This window comes from Trichechus manatus, unplaced genomic scaffold (assembly GCF_000243295.1).
Source record: "Trichechus manatus latirostris isolate Lorelei unplaced genomic scaffold, TriManLat1.0 scaffold00001, whole genome shotgun sequence".
NCBI classification, from domain to species: Eukaryota; Metazoa; Chordata; class Mammalia; order Sirenia; family Trichechidae; genus Trichechus; species Trichechus manatus.
In genome coordinates, this window is record NW_004443937.1 from 41,352,423 (window position 1) to 41,371,457 (window position 19,035).

At 49.0% G+C, this 19,035-nt stretch overlaps 1 protein-coding gene across 2 annotated transcripts in view; it reads left to right on the plus strand.

The window, feature by feature from the left end:
* The window catches only part of PTPRG (protein tyrosine phosphatase receptor type G), a 786,467-nt gene that overhangs the window by 659,314 nt on the left and 108,118 nt on the right, over positions 1 to 19,035 (plus strand). The window lies entirely within an intron of this gene.

Sequence of the window (19,035 nt, forward strand, 5' to 3'; positions counted from 1 at the left end):
GAAGTTAGAGGGTTAATATGTTGTGGGGTTGTTAACCAATGTCATAAAGCAACATGTGTACTTCTGTTTCATGAGAAACTATTTGTTCTGTAAGCCTTCACCTGAAGTACAATAATAAATAAATAAATACATAAATGAACTATTGCCCTGAGATTATCTCTAAACCTTAAACCAAAAATATCCCCTGAAGTCTTCTCAAAACCAACCAGTAGTTTAGCTTCGTTAGTAAATGTCTGCCTTGAGCATCGTCCCCCATGAAGATCTGTCTAGATGGGATCAAACAGACAACTCCTGGAAAGATTAGATAAGAACCTTCCGTTGTAGTGAGTTTATGTTAATGAGGGAAGAACAACTCAGAGAAGGAGGGTGAGAACGGTTGCACAACTCAAAGAATGTGATCATTGTCGCTGAATTGTACCTGTAGAAACAGTTGAATTGGTGTTATGTTTCGTTGTGTATATTCTCAACAACAAAATAAAATGTTTTAAAAATCTACAAAAAGAACACAAATGAGGCCACCTTGACCTATCAGATTATCATCTCCTAGAATCACTTACTCAGATAAAAGCCTGGCTAAGCCTGTCAGTGTGGGTCTCTAGTTGATCTCTTTCCGTGGCAGTTGGAATCACTTATAAAGACAGCTTAGACGTTGAATGGTGTTTACGTATCCATCGCACATTGCTGAGGGAAACTATAGGGCTCTACGTTAAGCGCCCTAGCTGTTGCTTTGTAACAAAGGGGACGGTAACATTGACTTCTGAGTGGCGCAAATTGCCAAACAGTCAGCTACTAACCGAAAGGTTGGCTGTTTGAATCCACCCAGAGGCGCCTGTAGGGTCTCTATGAGTCGGAACTGACTCGATAGCACCTAACAACAGCAGAGGCATCTTGGAAGAAAGGTGTGGCAATCAGTTTCTGAAAGGTCACCGCCTTTGAAAATCACTGTGGAGCACAGTTCTACTCTGACATACACGGGGTCACCGTGAGTTGGGGTAAACTCGACGTCAACTGCTTTGGTTTTCGGTTAGCATCAGCTCAGCATTTGGAAATAGGGGACTAGGCCAGAGAAAACCCAGCTACGATACAGGGGCCCTGGGTGTTTGCCCACTTGATCTGCCACCTGGTCCCTGGTCTACACCCTCATTAGAGGCCGTGACAAGAGCAGGGCCGGGGAGAAAGCAGAGGTTAAGCAGCACCATGTGGAAAGAATGGTGTTCTCAGTTACAGTGGGATGGGTCGGCTTTGCTCTCTGGGCTGTGTCTCGGTCATATAATGCCGCTGTAACAGAAATGCCACAAGTGGACAGCTTTAACAAACAGAAGTTTATTCTCTCACAGTCTAGGAGGCTGGAGGGTGCCAGCTCCGGGGAAAGGCTTTCCTCTGTCTGTCTGCTCTGGGGGAAGGCCCTTGTCATCAACCTTCCCCTGGTCCAGAAGCTTCTCAGCACAGAGACCCCGTGTCCCTTGGCTTAGAGCTGCCTCACTGCAGTGTCTGCATCCATTGTCACGTGGCATTCTCCTTGCGTGTCTGTGTCCAGGTTTCCCACTTCTCGTAAGGACACCAGTCAGTGCATTAGAAACCAGACCAAGCCAGTTGCCGTCGAGTCAGTTCTGACTCATGGCGACCTCATGGGTGCAGAATAGAACTGCTCCATAGGGTGTTCAGGGCTGTGACCTTTTGGAAGTAGATCGCTAGGCCTTTTCTTCTGAAGTGCCTCTGGGTGGGTTCGAACCCACCCGAATCCCATAGGACCTCAGCGTAACTTGATTACATCTGCAAAGACACTATTTCCAAACAAAGTCACCTTCATAGGTACCCAAGTTAGGACTTGAACAGATCTTTTGGGGGGACACAGTGCAACCCACATCAGTTAAGACACCATGGGTTTAAAACTGGGAAGTAATTGTCCTGGTGCCTGGCATAGCTTGGAGCAGCTTTGCACCATGGTCTCCCACCGTGTGAGAAAGCGGCCCAGCAAAGTCTGGCCTCTGGAGTCACCTGGCTGTGACACTTACTACCTTTGAGACCTAGTCTCGGATCACCCTCCTCCTCATTCTCTGCTCGCCAGCCATGCCAGCTTTCTTCTCCATTTTCTCACCGCAGGGCCTTTGCACAAACTGTTCTTTCTGTTGGGAACATCCAAGCCTTCTTCTTCCTGCTCACCCTGTAAATTCATACTCTTCGTTCAGAACAGGAAAAACCAAACTGGTTGCCCACACATTGGTCCTGACTCATAGCAACCCTATAGGGCAGGGTAGAACTGCCACATAGGGTTTCCAAGGCTATAATCTTTAGGGGAGCAGATCGCCAGGTCTTTTCTCCTGCAGAACGGCTGGTGGGTTTTAACCACCAACCTTTCAGTTAGCCGTGGCGCGCTTAACCAATGTGCCATCAGGGCCCCTTCATCCTCCTGAGTCTAGTTCAAACATCAGTTGGCTCTGGTAGTCCTAGGCCAAGGTCCCTTATGAAGGCGTTTACAGAATTATAATATTTTTCATAGAAGTTTATATTTACATATTCCTTAGCGCTGGGAGTATTTCACCTTTTTTCTGCCATGTGCGCCTTTAGCCATGTAGTAAGCCCTAGAGACCTCTTCTGATATTGATGGATTTAAATGCATGAAACAGAGTATCAGCAGATCACACAGCAAGCCAGTTATCCTCGGATATTATCCAAATATTCTTGAAACTGTGATACAGCAGTATGTGTGCTGCCTGATGAGGCATTAAATTCCGAAATCTGGTCTAATAACAGTCATAACTTGGAGACAATGATCAGCATGAACGATAATTTGAGATATTGACAACAAATGTTATCTAAGAGGAATATGTCTGTGATTTCTGTAACGAGTAACCACGCAGTTACTGTTGAGTCAGTTTCAACTCATGGCTACCTCATGTGTACAGAAGAACTGTGCTCCATCGGGGTTCTAATGGCTGATTATTTGAAAGTAGATCACCAGGCCTTTCTTCAAGGCACCTCTGGGTAGACTTGAACTGCCAACCTTTTGGTTAGCAGCCAATGGCATAAACTGTTTTCTATGGGACCTCCTATAACTCCTGTGGTTTGTTACCTCCATTCAAGATGAAAGGAAGTGCTAAATTTTAGTTATAGATTAGTGAAAATAGAAATGTACTTTTTTTTTTCCATCCAGATTCACAGACCTCTGTGAATTCTCTCCAGAGCACCTAAAGAGGCACCTGTTTTAGGAGGATTGTGTGGTTCGTGTCTGTGATGGATTGAATTGTATCCCCTAGAAACATGTGTTGGAATCCTAACCCCTGTAGCTGTGGAGGAATCCTAACCCCTATAGCTGTGGAGGAATCCTAACCCCTGTATCTGTGGAGGACTCCTAACCCCTATACCTGTGGAGGAATCCTAACCCCTATAGCTGTGGAGGACTCCTAACCCCTATAGCTGTGGAGGACTCCTAACCCCTATAGCTATGGAGGAATCCTAACCCTATACCTGTGGAGGACTCCTAACCCCTATACCTGTGGAGGACTCCTAACCCCTATAGCTATGGAGGAATCCTAACCCTATACCTGTGGAGGACTCCTAACCCCTATACCTTGGAAGACTCCTAACCTCTGTAGCTGTGGGGGAATCCTAGCCCGTATACCTGTGGAGGAATCCTAACCCCTATAGCTGTGGAGGACTCCTAAGCCCTATACCTTGGAGGAATCCTAACCCCTATAGTTGTGGAGAACTCCTAACCCCTATATCTGTGGGGGAATCTTAACCCCTATACCTGTGGAGGACTCCTAACCCCTGTACCTGTGGAGGACTCCCATGTGGGAAGAGTTTTCTTTTTTACGTTCAGGAGACCTCCTATGTGCAGGGTGTGTCTGAGACCATCTAGTCACTTTTGAGATGTAAAAAGAGCAGGTTAGACAGAGAAGCAAGCATAGATGGGGGAAAGGTGGGTGCCACGTGGAGATCTCCAAGGCATTCCTAGAAGACTGCCAGAGAAACTAAGACAAGGATTTCCCCCAGAGCTGACAGAAAGCTTCCCCTAGAGCTGGCACCCTGAATTCAGACTGCTACCTCCTAAACTGGAGCCCTGGTGGCACAGTGGTTAAGAGATCAGCTACTAACCAAAAGGTCGGGAGTTGGAATCCACCAGCCCCACTTGGAAACCCTGTGGGGCAGTTCTGCTCTGTCCTGTAGGGTTGCCATGAGTTGGAATCAAGTCAGTGGGAACAGATTTTGTTTTGTTTTGTTAGCCTCCTAAATTGTGAGAAAATAAATTTCTGTTCATTGAAACCACCCATTTGTGGTGTTTCTGTTACAGCCACACTAGATAACTAAGATAAGATCTGTCTCCTCCACTGGACTGTAATCTCCAGGAGATCAGGACCACATCAACCTTTGCTAAACTTTACTCCTAGTTCCTGATAAAGTACCTGCCATATAGTAGGTGCTCAATAAAGACTTAACAATTGTTGTTGTTGTGTGCCGTGGAGAAGATTTCTCTCATAGCATTGAGTTGATTTCTACTTGTAGCAACTCCATGTAACAGACTAGAACTGCCCCATAGGGTCTCCTAGTCTGTAATCTTTGTGAAAACAAATCTCTAGGTTTTTCTCCTGTAGAGCGCTTATCCGTTGCACTACCAGGGCTCCTTAAAATGTTGTTGTTGTTGTTAGGTGCCATCAAGTCAGTTCCGACGCATAGCCACCCTGTGTACAACAGAACGAAATTCTACCTGGTCCGGTAGCATCCTCACAATCATTTTTATGCTTGAGCCCATTGTTGCAGCCACTGTGTCAATCCTTCTAGTTGAGGATCTTCTTTTTCGCTGACCCTCTACTTTACCAAGCATAATGTCCTTCTCCAGGGACTGATTCCTCCTGATAACACGTCCAGAGCATTTGAGATGTAGTCTCGCTATCTTTGCTTCTAAGGAGCATTCTGGTTGTACTTCTTCCAAGACAGATTCGTTCATTCTCCTGGCAGTGCATGGTATATTCAGTATTGTTCACCAACACCCCACAGTTCAAAGGCATCAATTCTTCTTCATCTTCCTTATTAATCATCCAGCTTTCAAATGCATATGAGGTGATTGAAAACACCATGGCTTGGGTCAGGCGCACTTTAGTCTTCAAGGTGACAGCTTTGCTTTTCAACACTTTAAAGAGGTGTTTTGCAGCAGATTTGCCCAGTGCAGTGTGTTTTTTGATTTCTTGACTGCTGGCTTCCAAGGGTGTTGATTGTGGATCCAAGTAAATGAAATCCTTGACGACTTCAGTCTTTTCTCTGTTTATCATGATGCTGATTGGTCCAGTTGTGAGGATTTTTGTTTTCTTTAGGTTGAGGTGTAATCCATACTGAAGGCTGTGGTCTTTGATCTTCACCAGTAAGTACTTCAAGTCGTCTTCACTTTCAGCAAGCAGGGTTGTGTCATCTGCATAACACAGGTTGTTAATAAGTCTTCCTCCAATCCTGATGCCATGTTCTTCTTCCAATAGTCCAGCTTGAATTATTTGCTCAGCATACAGATTGAATAGGTATGGTGAAAGGATGCAGCCCTGATGCACACCTTTCCTGACTTTAAACCACGCAGTATCCCCTTGTTCTGTTTGAACGACTACCTCTTGATCCATGTACAGATTCCTCATGAGCACAATTAAGTGTTCTGGAATTCCCATTCTTTGCAATGTTATCCATAATTTGTTATGATCCACACAGCGGAATGCCTTTGCATAGTCAGTAAAACACAGGTAGACATCTTTCCGGTATTCTCTGCTTTCAGCCAGGATCCATCTGACATCAGCAGTGATACCCCTGGTTCCACATTGTCTTCTCAGTCCAACTTTAATTTCTGGCAGTTCCCTGTCAGTATACTGCTGCAGCCACTTTTGAATGATCTTCAAAAATGATCTTCAGCAAAAATTTTACTTGCGTGTGATGTTAATGATATTGTTCAATAATTTCTGCATTCAGTTGGATCACCTTTCTTTGGAGTAGTCATAAATATGAATATCTTCTAGTCGTTTGGCCAGGTAGCTGTCTTCCAAATTTCTTGGCATAGACGAGTGAGCATTTCCAGTGCTGCATCCATTTGTTGGAACGTATCAGTTGATATTCTGTCAGTTCCTGGAGCCTTGTTTTCCACCAATTCGTTCAGTGTAACTTGGACTTCTTCCTTCATTACCATCGCTTCCTGATCATATGCTACCTCCTGAAATGGTTAAACATCATCCATTTCTTTCTGGTACAGTGACTCTATGTATTCCTTCCATGTTCTTTTGATGCTTCCTGCATCATTTAGTATTTTTCCTGTAGAATCTTTCAATACTGCAACTCAAGGCCTGAATTTTCTCTTCAGTTCTTTCAACTTGAGAAATGCCAAGCATGTTCTTCCCTTTTGGTTTTCTAACTCCAGGTCTTTGCACATGTCATTACAATACTTTGTCTTCTCGATCCGGCCTTTGAAATCTCCTGTTCAGATCTTTTACTTCATCATTTCTTCCTTTCGCTTTAGCTACTCGATGCTCAAGAACAAGTTTCACAGTCTCTCCTGACATCCATTTTGGTCTTTTCTTTCTTTCTTGTCTTGTTAATGACCTCTTGCTTTCTTCATGTATGATGTCCTTGATGTTATTCCACAACTCGTCTGGTGTTCAGCCATTAGTGTTCAGTGCATCAATTCTATTCTTGAGATGGTCTCTAAATTCAGGTGGGATATACTCAAGGTCGTACTTTGGCTGTCATGGAGTTGTTCTAATTTTCTTCAGTTTCAACTTGAACTTGCATATGAGCAATAGATAGTCTGTTCCACAGTTGACCCCTGGCCTTGTTCTGATGATATTAAGCTTTCTCGTCATCTCTTCCCACAGATGTAATCAGTTCGATTCCTGTGTATCCATCTGGTGAGGTCCACTTGTACAGTTGTCATTTATGTTGGTTAAAAAAGGTATTTGCAATGAAGAAGCCGTTGGTCTTGCAAAATTCTATCATGCGATCTCTGGCATCATTTCTATCACCAAGGCCACATTTTCCAACTACCAATCCTGCTTTGTTTCCAACTTTCGCATTCCAATCACTAGTAATTATCAATGCATCCTGATTGCATGTTTGATCAGTTTCAGACTGCAAAAGTTGGTAAAAATCTTCAATTTCTTCATTTTTGGCCTTGGTGGTTGGTATGTAAGTTTGGTTAATAGTCGTATTACCTGGTCTTCCTTGTAGGCATATGGATATTATCCTATCACTGACAACATTGTACTTCAGGATAGATCATGAAATGTTCTTTTTGAGAATGAATGCATTGCCATTCCTCTTCAAGTAATATTCCCACAATAGTGGACCATATGGTTGTTCGATTCAAAAAGACCAATAGCAGTCCATTTCAGCTCACTAATGCCTAGGATATAGATCTTTAGGCATTCCATTACATTTTTGACGGTTTCCAGTTTTCCTGGATTCTGGATCCATACTTCGTACATCCCACGTTCCTATTATTAACGCATATCTGCAGCTGTTTCTTCTCATTTTGAGTCATGCCACATCAGCAAATGAAGGTCCCGAAAGCTTGACTCCATCCAAGTCATTAAGGTCGACTCTACTTGGGGGAGGCAGCTCTTCCCCAGTCGTCTTTTGAGTGCCGTCCAACCTGAGGGGCTTATCTTCCAGTGTTATATGAGACAATGTTCTGCTGCTGTTTATAAGGTTTTCACTTGCTAATTCTTTTCAGAAATAGACAGCTGGGTCCTTCTTCCTAGTCTGTCTTAGTCTGAAAGCTCAGCTGGAACCTAGGTGTCCCCCATGCATATGTCAGTTTATCACACGGAGGGCTTGCGTGTTGCTGGAAGCTATGCCCCCGGTATTCAGATACCAGCAGGGTCCTTACAATAACCCCTCCTTGCTTTCTGTGTGTCAGGCAGCATGCGATTGTGCATTTCACCCATTTATCCTGGAAGGTTTTACTCCAGCTTTAGCCGGGATCCCAGAGCTGGCCTGTCCAGAATGCAGGCTGACTGCAGAGTGCGTGAATGAATGACCTTCTTGAGCCTCAGTCTCCTCATCTCTGAAATGGGGGTAGGAATGGGGCCAGCAGTCCCTCAGGGATAAGGTGAGAATTTGATGGCATCATGTTTGAAACACGCTAACCCAGCCCAGGGCCCGGCTCACCAAGGAGGGCTCATTGTGACTGATCTATCGGTGCAGAGTGCCCAGAACCCCTTGGGGACTGGGTACACAGCACCAACACCGAAGACCTCGCCAGCATCCTTTATGGCTGAGGGGCCGTTAGGCCAGTAAGCATTCCTGGTGGAGGAGGAAGAATGGTGTTTGGGCTGCAGCCAGCTTTTGCTCTTGTTATTGTTGTTGGGTGCCACCGACTCGGTTCTGACTCACAGCAACCCCGTGTACAACAGAAGGAAACACTGCCCGGTCCTGCGCCGTGCTCACAGTCATTGCTATGCTTCGGCCCATTGCTGCAGCCACTGTGTCAGTCCATCTCCTTGAGGGTCTTCCTCTTTTTCGCTGACCCTCTACTTTACCAAGCCAGCTTTAGAGGGCCTCAGAGGAGCTGGAAGCTGCTCGCTCTGAAAATGTCAGGAGGCCCCACAGCCCTCATCTGTCATTGAGAACAGAGGAGGCTAGGAAGGCAGAGGGAGACCAGGAGGAGGAAGGAAGCTCTTTGCACAAAGGATTGTGTAGCCCCAGGCCATACACCCGAGGCCAAGATAGTCAAGCCTCGCATCCTCCTGGCGGGTTTCACCTTTAAGCACTTTGAATTTTCTCCTGATGTCTCCGTTACCATTTTATAGACAGGTAAACAGGGGTGGGGAGCAAACGTGGATAGAACATATGTGACAGCCACCTTGTGTCCCCCACACCCTCTGGTTGGAATCAGACCAGGTTTCAGCTCTGACTCCTCCTTGGCCCAGTGACTCGGCCTCTCTGGACTCCACTCTCCTCATCTTTCATGGCAGTGAAAGTCTAGCAGTCCCTGGGTGGCACAAAGGATTAGGCACACTGCTGCTAACCCAAAGGTTGGTGGTTCGAATCTACCCAGAGGTGCCTCGAAAGAAAGACCTGGTGATCTACTTTTGAAAAATCATTCATTGAAAACCCTAAGGAGCGCAGTTCTACTCTGACATGGGGTCACCACGAGGCATCGCCGACTCGAAGGCAGCTGATTTTCTTCAGGAGGCTACGTGGATTATCTGAGGTGATGCGCGGAGTATAGCCCACGGTGTATGCTAGGCAGCCAGCAACTCCAGCTAGATATTCCTCGGATGCTGTAAATCCACACAGTGCCGGAGCTGGAGGCTTTGATTTCCTCCTTCCCCGTTCCGGCGCCTCCATTGGCACAGTTTGCCTCTTGTGTGCTCTTGTGGGGAGGGGGGTGTGACACCCGCAGCACCGAGATTGTAGCTTTGAAGTCCTGCGTGGTCTGCTTTGGGGGAACTGGTGTTTATCCAGACATCTTTGATACAGCCTTCAAAACGATGCTGTTTCTTCGGAAATTTCCCCTGAAGGACTCTGTATTGGAGGGTTCTTGACTGAGCTGGAGGGGTGAAGAAGTGACAGGTGTTTACGCCGACGGAGGCAGGGCCTGTGGTTCTCTTCACTCGAGCGGTCCTTCTGCTCCTTACAGGAGGCGGCGTTCGTGCTCTTGGTCTCTTCCCGCCAGGCTGGCCCCTTGGGAGAAGGCACCTCCCCCAGAGTCCTTGGTTGGCGTGGGCCAAACTGGTCCCTCCAGTGCCACCTGTTACAGATGGAATTGTGTCCTTCCAGAGTGCTTGTTGGCACCCTAAGCCCTATACCTGCAGGAAGGAGCCCTGGTGGCCCTACAGTTCAGCGCTGGGCTACAAACCGAAAGGCTGACAGCATGATCCCATCAGTGGCTCCATGGGAAAAAGACCTGGTGATCTGCTCCCTTCAAGATTGAAACTAAACCCAGAAAGCCAAACCTGTTGCCGTGGAGTTGATCCCAACTTACAGCTACCCTACAGGACGGAGTGGAACTACCCCAAAGGGTTTTCAAGGCCGTAATCTTTACGGGAGCTTACTGCCACGTCTTTCTCCCATGTTGCGGCTAGTGGGTTCAAACTGCTGACCTTTCAGTTAGCAGCCAAGTGCTTAACCACTGCGCCCCCAGGGCTCCTTCCTGTAAAGATTCCCGTCCAGGAAACCCTGTGGGTAGTTCTGCTTGTCAGATGGGGTCACTGTGAGTCAGATCTGACTCCATGGCACCGGACGACAAGGATAGCATACCCGTGGATGTCATCCCGTTTGGGAATCGGGCGTTCTTTTTTATGTTCCACGTAGGGCGTGTCTTACACCTGACGGCTTTCGAGATGTAGAAAGAGCAGGTTAGACACAAATGGAAGCAAGCAGGAATGGGGGGAAGACAGGTGTCAGGTGGTGATCACCAAGAAACCGAGGAAAGGGGTACAGAAGCTGAGACAGGGACCTTCCCCTAAAGCCGTGGCCTGGATTCAGACTTCCAGCCTCCAGAGCCATGAAAAATAAATTTCTGTTTGTTAAAGTCCCCCAACTCGTAGGATGTCTGTTACAGCAGCGCTAAGAGACTAAGACCCAGCCCCTGAGTGCCGTGTGTGCCGCGGTCCCCACCTCCCCACAGCACCCGTGAACCAGATGCTTTGTCTGGGCAGTGCTGTCTCTGACTCCCGATCGGTATTCGGCCTGCTGCCGCAGGTGTGACCCTTGGAGGGACGGGCTGGGACAGGAGCGAGGGACAGGCCTTACACTGCAGATAGTTAAAGGCCTTGGACGCTACACCAACTCTCAGACAGAGTCTCTCGCGTTAGTTTATCTGAAGCCCCAAGTGAAGGGGGTGAGGGTAGGTGGGGTGGGGGGACCCCCATTTACATGTGGACCACAGAGAAAATTGATTTAGGGTCCAAGGACCTTGGGTGCTCTGCTCGAAGCCTCTTTATGATTCAGTGAAGCCGGGGCTCGTCGTTAAAGGTGGTTCAGAGGACAAGGCAGGAGCTGTCAGAGCTGGCTGCAAGCATCGTCCTAGATGCCTGTGGGAGCAGTCAGACGCCAGTGGGAGGGAATCAGGCCCCTGAGAAGGGAGAGCCTGATTTCAGAAACACCCTACAGGGCATGTTCGTTTAGGGAGCTGGGTGAGGTGCCCCCTGCATGGTTAAAAGCCTTCAATTAATGTGAAAAAAGCTGTGTCGGGATGTCTGGCAGATTGCCTGTGCCAGGTGTAGTTTGCAATGGCTGGTGTTGAGAAGGAAACTTGCAAGTATTGGGCACCTGCTGTGTGCCTGTGGCCATGCTTCTGGTGCTCGTTTGAGGCCAGGAAAAGCCTGCATGCCCTTGGGGACTAGGCAGCTGCCAGTGAAATGGGTTGGGTAAAGGCAATAGGGAGTGGTGGGGACTGAGGCAAACATGATACATACACCTGGTCTGAAGACAGCTCTGGCCTGCCACTCCAGCTGACCACTGCCGTGTGCGGATGCAGGCCCAGTTCACTTGAAATTCAGTTTTTTCATGAGAAGCCAGAAATCCAGGTTTTTATATAAAAGATACCACTTTTTAAGCCCGTGTGGGCCAGGCAGCGTGCCCGTGTGCACTGTGGGGCCTGAGGCCCACACTGGGTTTAGCCACCGCGCTCCCTGTAATCCTCACCCCAGCCCTGTGTGGAGGACGTTGGCAGGTGTTAGGCAGCCCGTTTGACAGACGAGAACGCGAGACTCCGTGGCTATGGCTCCAGTGCCTGCATGTTCTGTGTTATAGCAACTCCACCAGGCTCTTCCAGAAGAACTCCACAGCTCTGCATCTGTGTGTCTTATGTTTGGAATTTAGAGGGACATGTGGTTGGAAAGAACGCTTTCCACCACTTAGCAAGCAAGCAGAAGCTTGGCAGCCTGAGGCCCCACTGTGCGCCCTCGGCTTGTCTGTGGGTGTTCTCTGAACAGGGTGCAGCAGGTCACCGTCTCCCCCGGCTGTACAGCACTCGGGGTTCCGCGGCCTCCGTGCACAGAATGCTCTCCCTGTGAGCGCACATCCCCTTAGAGGAGGTTTGCATTAAAGACTGGAGACAGGTGTGCCAGGAGCTCAAGGCCCCAGAAGGGCCCCCCAGGGAATGACACAGTGCCTGTTGCTTTTGGAGGGTCAGCCTCATTCCTCCCAGACGGTGCGGCCGGTAATGAATTTGTGGCTCTGGTTTCATAGAGGGGAACTTGCTCAACGGCCCTGACTAAAGGGTAGAATGCCTTGTTCAGTTGATGGAGTTTGAGCCCCCGCCAAGGACACAGGATAAAGAGCTGAGTCCCTGCCCTGGAGGCGCTTACAGCCCAGGTGAAGTGACAGCCGTGAGCAGGTGACCAGGATCAGTGGGTGAGCACCGTGAGGAGGGAGCAGAGGGGCTGCGGAGGATGGAGAAGCCCCCTCAGCCTGAGCTCTCAGAGAGGAAGTGAGGTGCTTACGTGGATCTTCCAGGAGGCTGGGGTGGGGGCTGGCCAGAGATGAGTACGTGAGGAGGGAAAGAAAAAGAGCTGAGATTGGAGGGGGCACCTCCCGCAGGACTGTGGACCAGGGGAAAGACTAAGGGTTTGATTCCATGTGCCATTCAGTCAGCAAATGTTAAGAACCCACCATGTTGGAGTCCCTGGGTGGAGCAAATGGTTAACGCACTCAGATGCTAGCCGAAAGTTTGGTAGTTCGAATCTACCCAGAGGTACCTCAGAAGAAAGGCCTGGCAATCTACGTCCAAAGAACCAGCCATTGGCAACTACAGAGTGCAGTTCTCCTCTGACACACGTGGGGTTGCCATGAATCGAGGTCACCTTGATGGCATCTGGTTGGTTATGGGCCTGACGAGGCTAGTGTAGCAAATAGGACAGAATGGTGCCAGCCTCATGGGGCTCACACTCGAGCAGAGGAGACAGGCTGCAGGCTGGGCGTCAGCGACGTCGGTAACACAAACCCATGTGGTGATGAGAGCCGGGAAGCATCGGAGCTCCGGGAGCAGGGGCCTGTCAGGTTGTGTGGAGGGGCAGAATTTGTAACTTGAGAATATAAACGCATTTGATAAACTTATTTCCAATAAAGGCGTGGCCTTCCTGTGTCTCTGGGCCTAGGATTAGCAAACCCTGGCCCCTAGGCCGGATCCCAGCCACCGTCAGTTTTGTGCAGCTACAAGCTAGGAATGATTTTTATATTTTTAAACAGTCAGAAAAAAACAAAAGAATATTTCATGATGCATGATAATCATATGAAACTGACACTTCAGTGTGGATAAATAAAAGTTTTATTGGAACACCTGGGCAGTGCAAACAGTTCCTGTGTTCAGCAGAAAAACGAAAGGGTGGTGGTTTCGAGTCCACCCAGAGGCTCCTCAGAAGAAAGGCCTGGTAATGTATTTCCGAAAACCCAGCCACTGAAGACCTTATGGAGCACGGTTCTACTCTGACTCTCGCCAGGTCACCGGGAGCCGGAGGCGACTCACCGTTTCTGCATCAGCTGCGGCTGCTTTCACGGCTACAAAGCAGAACTGAAAAGTGCAATAGAGCCGTGTGGCCGCGAAGCCAGAAATATTTAGATGCTGGGCCTTTACGGGAAAAGTTTGCTGACCCCCGTTCCAGGTCCTCCGAGCACTTTTCCCCTGCTTCCTCCAAATCTGGCCGGCTCTCCTAAACAAGCCCCCACAATTGGGATGGGGCGATACCCTGGCAGGGGTTCCTCAGCTGGCAAACCCTGGCCTGGTGCTCCCCCAGCGTGAAGTCTGGAACGATCATCGATCCGTGAAGGCCGCTCTGTGACAGAATTCCCTTCCTGGTCCCGGTGGTCTTGTTAGAGTGAGGCCAGACCTGTCTGCTTTGTGTGCTTACTCAGTATTTCCTAGTCTGTTGAGACAGTAGAATTCTGTGCCTCCATTCAGAGCAATGCTATCCCGTTGCTGTTGCCATAAAGTTGATGCTGAGTCATAGTGACCCTATACGACAGAAGAGAACGGCCCCATGGGGTTTCCAAGGAGCGCCTGGTGGATTTGAACTGCCAGTCTTTTGGTTAGCAGCCGAGCACTTAACCACTGCGCCACTAGGGCTCCATACAACGACATCAAGCTCTGTTTATTGAGAGGGAAATGTATCCACGGCTTTTTGAGCAAAAACAACCTGGCAGCAAATCTAGTTATAACGCCCTAAGTATCATATTCCATTTGCATCTGACCGTACGGATGTACTTTTATATCAGTGTAAAGAGAGAATCTGAATGTTGGATGCCCAGAATGTTAACAGCGGGCTACCTCTGGGTGCTGGAATTGGGGTAATTTTTTTTTTTTTTTTTTGGTTGTTTTTAACTTTCTTCTTCCTATTCTTAGACTGCTTGAGTTTAAAAAAACAATAATGTGAATCATCTCCATCAGCAAAGAAAAACCCAGCTATTTTAATTTTGCAAAATAAATAAGGAGAGTGGTTGCGTCCGCATGTGGGTGACAGGGTTATCTGTGTGGTTGTGATGTAACTGGTATGGATATGTGCATCCCGGCGCAGCCCACCGCTAACTGGAACAGGGGAGCGATGGCTTCAGAATAAGGGAGATAGAGAAGAACATGGTGGGAGGTGAGAAAGATGTACAAACCCAGAAATCTGATAGGGCCGTGATTGTGAGGTCTAGAAGCTTCCCAGTACGTAAATCTCCTTGGTTCATTATCGGTATTTGGAAAGAAGGCAGAAGATGGGGGCGTGGCGTAGAGCTTTTCCTGATGTTTCCCCCTTGCTCAGTCTTGAGAAACTAAGGTGCTGAGGAAGTTGGGGTATTTAAAAGTAGTGTCTTGGCGCCACCTAGTGGCTGCACCCTGTCATTTCACCCTCCGCCTCTCCGTGGAGGCCGATCCTTTGATGCCTCTGCTCTGGTGGCCTTTTCGTGGCAGGCGCCGCGATGCCCCCCAGGGATCTGCGGGCAGTGGGAATGCCTCGTTAATTTACCCCTTCCCTCCTGTCTCAGGCCCACAAAGCAAAGTTCTGACTGAGCCGTGGTCTGGCAGTTGAAGAGCAAAAGGATGCCTCGCGGTCAGAACCAATCTCCCCTTCTCTCTGGCAGCCTTAAAGCGGGGCCCGGGCTGCTCCAGCAGAGGAGCCGTCCTGCTCCTCAGGGCTGTGCTGGGTTAGGGTTCTGGGGTGGTGCCCGTGGTGGGCTCCTTGGCATGCCGCTGGGCTCCCGGGAGACACCTGCGGGTCCGAGCCATACCATCGTCCCCCAGGCTTCTTCCCCAGCACCGTTCACCCACACAGCCGCCCACCAGCACAGATGACGTCATCCCTCCGCCCAGCGCACAGCCTCCCCTCACGCCCTCCCCACACAGCGCGTCGGTTCTGCCTGGGCTGTCACCAGTTCACCAGTTGCCATTGAGTTGCACCGACTCGTGGTGACCTCACGTGTGTCACGGTAGAGCTCTGCTCCACTAGGTTTCCAGTGGCTGATTTGGGGGATGTAGATCGCCAGGCCTTTCTTCCGAGGCGTCTCTGGGTAGATTCCCACCTTTTGGTTAGCAGCTGAGCTTGTTAACTGCTTGCACCAGCCAGGGGCTCCCCCTCAGTTGTCCTCCTAAACATTAGGTCTCAACCCTGCCCGGTCATCTTATAATCTGCTGCCCCCCAGTCTCTGTAGAAGCCCCCTAAGCGGTCTCCTTTCCTAGGCCTTCTGCACACAGAAGCTCAGGGGTCTCTAAAGCCGAGACCTGATGGTCACTCCCTGGTTCAGATGTTTCTGTGACTTCCCAGCGCTCATAGGGGAAGACCGGGATTTTAGCCTGGGTTGGGAGGCTCTCACTCCAGAGGCCCCAGCACTGCTTGCTCTCTGGGCCTTGACCCAGCCACAATGACTTTCCGTCACCTTCCACCCCCCACCCCAGGCTTTCTCCCTCTTGTGGTCCCTTTGCCTGCCCTCCCTTCTTCTCTCGACTCCCCCCTGGTTAACCTCCACTTATCCGTTGGTTCTCAGAGGGACCTTCCTCAGGGAGTCTTCCCTAGACCCACAGGCAGAATCAAATCTACCTGTGATGTGCTTGGAAGTACAGGACCCCTGCCCTCCCTTCAGCCCATCCTGGCATGGGATATCAGCTCCACGGGTGTGATTGTTCGGTGACTCCATTCCCCCACTTTAGACCAGTGGTTACCCAGGCGATTTGGCCCTCCAGGGGACATTCGGCAATGTCTGGGAGCATTCTTCTTTTTTTTTTCCCCATACAAAAATGTATACCCTAATTGCTCTCCCCATACTGTGACAGCACACTCCTTTCCACCCAATTCCCCACATCCATTCAACCAGCTCCCAACCCTCTCTGCCTTCCCATCTCACCTCCGGACAGAAGCTGCCCCTTTGGTCTCTTGTATCTACTTGAGCAAAGAGGCACACTCCTCACGAGTATCACTTTATGTCCCACAGTCCAGTCAATCCCTGTTTGAAGAGTTAGCCTCAGAAACTGTTTTAGTTCTGGGTTGATAGAGAATTCAGGGGCCATGCTTTCCAGGGTTCCTCCAGTGTCAGTCAGACCATTAAGTCTGGTCTTCTTACTAGAATTTGAGTTCTCCACCCCACCTTTCTCCTGCTCCATCAGGGACTCTCTGTTGTGTTCCCTGTCAGGGAGGTCATTGGTGGTAGCCGGGCACCATCTAGTTCTTCTGGTCTCAGGCTGATGAAGTCTCTGGTTTATGTGGCCCTTTCTCTCTCTTGGACTACTACTTTCCTTGTGTCTTTGGTGTTCTTCATTCTCCTTTACTCCAGGTGGTTGGGACCAATTGATGCCTCTTAGATGGCTGCTTGCAAGCTTTTAAGACCTCAGATGCCACTCACCAAAGTAGGATGCAGAACGTTTTCTTAATAAGCTTTGATATGCCAATGGACCTGGATGTCCTCTGAAAGCATGGTCCTCTGGGAGCATTCTTGGTCGTCCCAGCTTGGGGAGTACTCCTGGCACCTGGTGGGTCTTCTGCTGAACCACACACACACAGCACAGCTCCCAGCAGCAGAGAGCTGTCTGTCCCAGAAGGTTGGCAGTACCAAGGATGAGATGCTCTGCTGTGGACTCAGAGTCCCATGGAGGCAGAGACCAAGGTGATTGGGTGGCAGGCACTCCTGAGAAAGAGCCCCTGTGGAGGTCTGCAGTGCCACTGTCAACACTTTGACAGACTTATCATGAGACATAGAGCCACCACGTCCCTTCAGACCTGCCAGCTACAAGGGGTAGAAAGCCGGATTAGCCAGGCCTTGCCTCAGACCCCTCATCAGGATAATTGCACAGGGTACCTGGCCCAGAGAAAAGCATTCCTTTTTGTGTGCCTTTGCTTTAAAATAAGGAGCCCTGGTGGCACGGTGGTTAAGCACTTGGCTGCTAACAAAAGGTCAGCAGTTCAAACCCACCAGCTGTTCCGTGGGAGAAAGATGTGGCAGTCTGCTTCCTTAAAGATTTACAGCCTTGGCCTCTGGGGTCTTAAAAGCTTGTGAGTGGCCATCTGTTATACTCCACTGGTCTCACCCCTTCTGGAGCAAGAGAGAACAAAGAAAACCAAAGACACAAGGGAAAGATAGTCCAAAGGACTAACGGACCACAGCTGCCACGGCCTCCACCAGACTGAGTCCAGCACACCTAGATGGCGCCCAGCTACACCACCGACTGCTCTGACAGGGATCACAATAGAGCGTCCCGGACAGAGCTGGAGAAAAATGTAGACCAAAATTCTAACTCACAAAAAAAAAAAAGACCAAACTTACTGGCCTGAGAGACTGGAGAGGCCCCGAGAGTATGGCCCCCCAGGCACCCTTTTAGCTCAGTAATGAAGTCACTCCTGAGGTTCACCCTTCAGCCAAAGATTAGATACCCCCATAAAACAAAATGAGACTAAAGTGGCATACTAGCCCAGGGGCAAGGACAAGAAGGCAGGAGGGGACAGGAAAGCTGGTGATCTGGGAACCCAAGGTCGAGGAGGGAGAGTGTTGACATGTCGTGGGGCTGTTAACCAATGTCACAAAACAATATGTGTACTAACTGTTTAATGAGAAGCTAGTTCGTTCTGTAAACCTTCATCTAAAGTACAATTTAAAAGAAGAAAAGAAAAGATTTACAGCCTTGGAAATCCTATGGGGCGTTTCTACCCTGTCCTGCAGGGTTGCCTCCTGAGTCAAAATCCACTTGACAGCAGTGGGTTTGGTTTTGGTGAGTGGCTTTAAAATTATTTAAAATCTCATTTTAAAGTGTATTTAGTCACACTCTGATCTGTTTACAATAAGATTTCATCTATAATTTTAGTTATTTGGGACATTCCACAAGTCGCATAGCCTAAACTCATCAAAACTTCATCATGGGAAAAAAAAGTCGGGTGACTGCTAGGTTGAAGGAGGCTGAGGAGTTCTAGCGGCTAAATGCAGCCTGTGATGGGGGAACAGTGGTAAACCACTATTGGGGGGCAGCGGGGAGGTGGGAGCACGTGCTGTGTGAGATAATAGTGTTGAATTCGTGTTTATTTTCTTTGGTGTGACAGTAACGTCACGGTCGTGGGAGCGTCCTTATTCCCAGGAGATGCAGGCAGGGTGGTCAGGGGTGAGGTGGTGTGACGTCTGTGGCCTGTTTTCAGGGGCTTAGTATGAGTGTGCGTGTGTGCGAGAGAGTGTGTGTGTGTTATATGTGTGTGTGTTGTGGGCATGTTGCATGGGAATATGTGTGTGGTGAGTGTTGCGTGTGTGTATGTGTGTGTATTGTGGGCATGTTCCATGGGAATGCGGGTGTTGCGTGTGTGTGTGAGTACATGTGTATGTGCTGCGTGTGTGAGTGTATGCGTGTTATGTGAGTGTGTTGTGTGTATATGTGTGTTTGTGAGTATATGTGTGTTCTGTGTGTATGTGAGTGTGTTCTGTGTGTGTTGTGTGTGTGTGTGTTATGTGTATGTGAGTGTGTGTTGTGTGTGTATGTGAGTGTGTTCTCTGTGTGTGTGTTGTGTGTATGTGAGTGTGTTCTCTGTGTGTGTGTTGTGTGTGTGTGTATGTGTGCGTGTGTTATGTGTGAGTGTGTGTGTGTGTGTATGTGAGTGTATGTGTGTGAGTGAG